Source organism: Mandrillus leucophaeus, unplaced genomic scaffold (genome assembly GCF_000951045.1).
Source record: "Mandrillus leucophaeus isolate KB7577 unplaced genomic scaffold, Mleu.le_1.0 Scaffold107, whole genome shotgun sequence".
NCBI classification, from domain to species: domain Eukaryota; kingdom Metazoa; phylum Chordata; class Mammalia; order Primates; family Cercopithecidae; genus Mandrillus; species Mandrillus leucophaeus.
This window is the reverse complement of record NW_012098876.1, coordinates 712,960-719,512: the sequence shown is the minus strand read 5'-3', so window position 1 is coordinate 719,512 and position 6,553 is coordinate 712,960. Positions and strand designations below refer to the sequence as shown.

General features: G+C 41.3%; 1 pseudogene; it reads left to right on the top strand.

The window, feature by feature from the left end:
• Positions 1-5,075: 5,075 nt before the first annotated feature.
• Positions 5,076-6,000, top strand: LOC105543447 (annotated as a pseudogene).
• Positions 6,001-6,553: the final 553 nt, after the last annotated feature.

The following is a 6,553-nucleotide window of genomic DNA, read 5'->3' as shown; positions in this document are numbered from 1 at the left end:
GTGGTGACAGGTGGTGGTTGGGTGCCTGGTGAAAACGAAATCAAGGCTGAGTTAGAAATGAGGACAGACTTTGAGAAATGGAGTCAGGCGTGCTCCTCAGGCTCTTTTGATGACAAGGAGCTTGGATTTTCTTAAGACTACCTATCCCACTTACTATCACTGTATAACAAACTACCCTAAAACTTCGTTGATTAAGCAAAACCATTTTATTATATGTCACAACTACATGGACGCTGCATGGTTTTTTGACCTACCCTTGGAAGACACATCGTGTTACTTCCACTGCACTCTGTTGACTATGGTAGTGTCAGCTCAGATTCAAGGGGAAAGGAATCATAGGCCCCGTCCTGATGGGGGAGTGGCAAGGTCACACTGAGGAGAGCATGTGGGATGGAGGTTGTAGCCATCTTTGAAAAACAGAATCTCCTCCACTGCTAAGGAAAAGGGGATTTATTATAAAAATACAAAAGACTAGAATTAGGAAAACCCTGGAATGGACCAGTTGCTCTGTCTCTGACCTCTGCATGTCTGCTTTGCCCTCTCTCTACTCAGTTTCTCTTGGTCTTGTTTGGTTTCCCTCAGCCTCTGCTCCTCCCCAGCACACTGGCCTTTGCCCCGCTATGGCCTCTCCAGCCTGTCTCAAGCTTCCCGGAATGTGTTAGTTCAAATTCCGGAGAGAGGCTCTGACTGGCTCATCTCATATGTCTCAGCAACACTTGGTCCAATCAAATGGAGGGGCTGGCACAGGCTGGGAGTAAAGGGAAAGAGGAGCTGGGCGGCTCTCAGATCACCCTGCACTGGTTCTCACACCTGGCTGCATATTCAGATCACCCACGCAGCTTTAAAAACAGACCCACGGCCTGGGTCCCACCCTCAGAGATTCTGATTCAATTGATCTGGGGTTAGAGACTAAGCATGTGTGTTGTTTTAGATGCGTGGTACCCAGGCTTCTCCCGAAACCAGGGAAATTTGCTGCTCGCTGTGATGACCGGGGAATAGCCGGCAGGTGTGGACAGCAAGCTAGCCCAGGGAGTATCATTTATCAGACAGGGAAAGAAAAACCGGCTTTTCTTGCTTTTTAGCATGTGTTGTTGCTTGTGTTGTTTTTTTCACAAATCTCAAAGAAATTGTGAACTCGAAGAGACCTTAGAGACAATCTAATTCAACACATTCATTTCCAGGTATGGAATAGGGCAACCAATTCGTCCTGGTTTAGCTTGGACTGCCCCAACTTTAGCATTGGAAGTACTGCTACATCCCAGGGAAATCCCTCAGTCCCAGGCAAACCGAAAAGGCTGTACCTTATATAGAAACTCTAACCCATTAGCAGTCACTGCTTGTCCTCCCTGCCCCCAGCTGCTGGCAACCATTTATCCACTTTCTGTCTGTATGGATTTGCATATTCTGGACAGTTCATATAACTGGAATCCCACAATATGTTGCCTTTTGTTTCTGGCTTATTTCACTTAGCATGTTTTTAAAGTTCATTCATGAAGCAGCAGGTTCACATACTTCATTTCTCTTTATGGCTAAATAACACTCCCTTATATGGCTTTACCACATTCATCTGTTGATGGACATTTGGGTCATTTCCACTTTGGGGCTATTATGAATAATAGCTCCTGTGAACATGTGTATGCAGGTTTTTGTGTGGACATGTCTTTAGTTTTCTTGGGTATACACCTAAGAGTGGGATTGCTGGGTCATATGATAACTCTATGTTTAACATTTTGAAGAACTGCCAGACTTTATTAAAGTGTCGCTATCATTTTATGTTTGTACCAGCACAAATATGAAGATTCTAATTCCTCCATAGCCTCACTAGCACCTGTTATTATCTACCTTTTGATTCTAGCCATCCTAGTAGGTGTGAAGTAGTATCTCATTGTGGTTTTGATTTGTGTTTCCCTGATGATTAATAATGTTTAACATCTTTTCATGTGCTTATTGGCCATTTGTGTATCTTCTTAAAGAAATGTGTATTCAGATCCTTTGCTCATTCTAAAACTGGGTTATTTATCTTTTTATTACTGAATTGTAAGAGTTCTTATCTATTCTAGATACAAGCCCCTTGTCAGATACATGATTTACAAACATTTTCTTCCTTTCAGTGGTTTTCTTTTTCATTTTCTGGGAGGTGTCCTTGAAGCATAATAGTTTTTAATTTTGTTGAAATCCCATTTATCTATTTTTTCTTTTGTTGCTTGTGCTGTTGGTGTTATAGCTAAGAAACCATTACCTAATCCAAGATCATGAAGATTTAAGCCTATGCATTCTTTTAAGAGTTTTATAGTTTAGCTCTCACATTTATTTAGGTCTTTGCTCCATTTTGATGAAGTTTTGCATATGGCATGAAGTAGGAGTTCAATTTCGTTCTTTTGCATATGGCTATCCAGTTGTTTCACCACCATTTTTGAAGAAACTTCCTTCTCCACTGAATGGTCTTGGCACCCTTTTAGAAAACGAGTTGACCATAGATGTATAAATTTCTGTCAGGACTCTCACTTCTATTCCATTGACCTATACATCTATCCTTACACCAGTACCATACTGTCTGGACTACTACAGATTTGTAGTAAGTTGTGAAATAGAGGAATGTAAGTCCTCCAACTTATATTCCTTTTTTAAGATAATTGTGGTTATTCTGGATACCTTGAACTTCCATATGATTTTTCTTTTTAGTTTTTCTCATTACTGTTGGGTTTATTTTATTTTTTAATTAATTAATTTTAATTGACAAAAATAGTATATATCACGTGCAACATGTTTTGAAATATGTATACATTATGAAATGGCTAAATTGAGCTAATTAACAAATCCATATGATTTTCAAGATCAGTTTGTCAATTTCTACAAAAAAATCCAGGTGAGATTTTGATAAGGACTGCATTGAAACTATAGATCACTCCAGGGCGTATTCCCATCTGAGCAATGTTAAGTCTTTCGATCCATGGACATGGGATGTCTTTTCATCTGTGTAGGTCTTCACTGATTTCTTTCAGCAGTGTTTTGTAATTTGAGTGTACTAGTCTTATACTTCTTATGTTAAACTTATTCCCAAGTAGGTTACTCTTTTTGATACTATTATAAATGGAAATGGAATTTTTAGATTAATTTCATTTTCTGATTGTTTACTTCCAGCATATAGAAATACAATTGATTTTTGTATATTGATTTTACCTCCTTGCTGAACTTGTTTATTAGCTCTAGTAATTTTTAGTGGATACTTCGTAATTTCATATATACAAGACCTATGTCTGCCAATAGATAACATATAGTTCATTTCTTCCTTTCAAATATAGATGCCTTTTATTTTATTTTCTTTCCTAATTAATTTGTCAGTTAGTTGAATGTTGAGTAGAAGTGGTGAGCACAGACATTCTTATCTTGTTCCTGATTTTAGGAAAAAAGCATTTGTCTTCCACCATTATGTATGATATTACCTATGAGCTTTCTTTTTGTCGATGCCCTTTATCAGGTTTAAGAAGTTCCCTTCTAGTCCTGGTTAGCTGAGTGTTTTTGTCATGAATGTATGTTCAATTTTGTCAAATGCTTTTCCTGTGTCTACTGAGATGACCATGTGGCTTTTGTCCTTTTTTCTATTCATGTGGTATATTACATGATTTATTTTCATATATTGCCAACCTTGTATTCCTGGGATAAATCCCACTTGGCCAGGGGGTGTAATTCTTCTATTTCACTGGTATTTTGTTAAAGGTTTTTGACTACATTTATAAGGGATATTGATCTGGAGTTTTCTTTTATTGAGTTGTCTCAGGTATCAGGGATAATACTGGCATCATGGAATGAGTTGGGAAATGTTCCCTCCTCTTCTACTTTTTGAAAGAGTTTGTGAAAATAATGCTATTCATTCTTTTTCAAATGTTTGATAGAATTCACCGAGTGAAGCCATCTGAGTCTGGGGCTTTCTTTGTGAGTAGTTATTTGATTACTAATTCAATCTCTTTACTTGCTATAATTCTCTACATAGCATTCATCTTGAATGCTTACACAATACTGTGTCAGATCCAGTGCTAGTTCTTAAATTTCTTTTGGGAGGTTTGGACACTAAGAAGAGGGAAAGGGGCTAGATTCGTTCATTCATGTGGGTGTTCTTTCAAAACATGTATTGAGTACCCTTGGCTGTGTTCTGTGCTCAGCCCTGAAGCTACTAAGACAAAAAAGACAGCCACAGGAACTACCCTTAGGACGAAGGAGTGAACAAGCTGATTTCAGATCAGAGTCTGGGTGGCCACCTGCTGAGTGTGAGAGGAGACCCAGCAGTACTCATTGGTGTTGGAGTCGTTCTTAGCTCCAAACAAACGATGATGCCTCAGAGTCCTCTGGCACTTTGTAGGTTATAAAGTGCTTTCACTTATAAAATCTCATCACAGTTGATCCTTAGAGGCAATTCAGCAAAGTTCATTATCTCTCTTTGCAAAAGATGGAAAACCAATGTTCAGAGAAGGTCAGTATGAATTCAAACTTTTAGGCAGTGCTTCTCCTGTACTAGCCCCATGTAAGGCCCTAGGAGATAAAGATATGACAAGGTTCTTGCCTTCAAGGAGCTGTCAGTCTGAGACAGAAAGAAAGAGACAGGAAGTCAGAGAGACGTAACAGTCTATGATGGTCATCTCACAGGGTGAAATGGAGGCAGAGAGGAGGGGGTTCAGAAATGGTTTCACCATGAATGTGACCCTTAAAATGTGGCTAGGAGCAACCTGGACATTACACCAGGAAATAACAAAAGTCATTCAGAACTAGGATGACTATATGTCCTAGTTTCCCCAGGATAATACGTTTGCTTCTGTTGTCACAGTTTAAGTATCAGTAGCACCCTTTTTTCCTCTCAAAATACATGTTTGCTATATGCATGCTTTCAAAGTATTTCCCTAAAAAACTGTTGTAATTATGAAGGAAAAAATAGTAACTTTACCGTAGAGAAATCTGGCAGATGCTTAATCCAGTAACGAAGATTAATATCTTCACAGATGGTACCGATGGACATCATGTGCCTCCTGTTAAGATGTGCTGAGAGCCTTCCGCGCTCCCCACAGAGCGGTCCATACGGCGTTGTTCTGGATTCCAGTCGTAACTTAAAGGGAAACTTTCACAATATCCGGAGCCCTTGATGTCCTACAAATGAAGGAAGAGGATGTCCTTAAGTTCCTTGCAGCAGGAACCCACTTAGGTGGCACTAATCTTCACTTCCAGATGGAACAGTACATCTACAAAAGGAAAAGTGATGGCATCTACCTCTTAAATCTGAAGAGGACCCGGGAGAAGCTTCTGCTGGCAGCTCGTGCCATTGTTGACATTGAAAACCCTGCTGATGTCAGTGTCATATCCTCCAGGATACTGGCCAGAGGATCGTGCTGACGTTTGCTGCTGCCACTGGAACCACTCCAATTGCTGGCCGCTTCACCCCTGGAACCTTCACCAACCAGATCCAGGCAGCTTTCTGGGAGCCACAGCTTCTTGTGGTTACCGACCCCAGGGCTGACCACCAGCCTCTCACGGAGGCATCTTATGTTAACCTACCTACCATTGCTCTGTAACACAGATTCTCCTCTGCACTATGTGGACATTCCCATCCCATGTAACAACAAGGGCACTCACTCAGTGGGTCTGATGTGGTGGATGCTGGCTCAGAAAGTTCTGCACATGCATGGCACCATTTCCTGCAAACACCCGTGGGAGGTCATTCCTCATCTCTACTTCTACAGAGATCCTGAAGAGATTGAAAAAGAAGAGCAGGCTGCTACTGAAAAGGCTGCGACCAACAAAGAATTTCAGGGTGAATGGACTGCTCCAGCTCCTGAAGTCACTGCTACTCAGCCTGAGGTTGCAGACTGGTCTGAAGGTGTGCAGGTGCCCTCTGTGCCTATCCAGCAGTTCCCTACTGAAGACTGGAGCGCTCAGCCTGCCACGGAAGACTGGTCTGCAGCTCCCACTGCTCAGGCCACTGAATGGGTAAAAGCAACCACTGAATGGTCTTAAGCTGTTCTTGTACGGGCCCTTAAGGAACATGGAAATAAGGTTGATGGAAAATAAACATCAGTTTCTTTAAAAAAAAAAAAAAAATGTGCTGAGAAGGGCCGGGCACAGTGGCTCACGTTCATCATTCCAGCACTTTGGGAGGCCGAGGCGGGCAGATCACGTGAGGTCAGGAGTTCGAGCCAGCCTGGGCTAACATAGTAAAACCCCATCTGTACTAAAAATACAAAAAATTAGCTGGGCATGGTGGCACACGCCTGTAGTCCCAGCTACTCAGGAGGTTGAAGCAGGAGAATTGCTTGAACCCAGGAGGTGGAGGTTGCAGTGAGCCGGGATCACGTCACTGCACTCCAGCCTGGGCAACAGAGTGAGACTCTGTCTCAAAAAAAAAAAAAAAAGAAAGAAAGAAAACAAAAGAAAAAAATGTGCCAAGAAGGACACAACAGCACTTTTGTGATATTGTTGCCAGAAATATATAAACCGCCATCTGGTCACTAAGAAATATCAGACAAACCCCAACTAAGGGACATTCCACACAACAATTGAGCCACAAAAC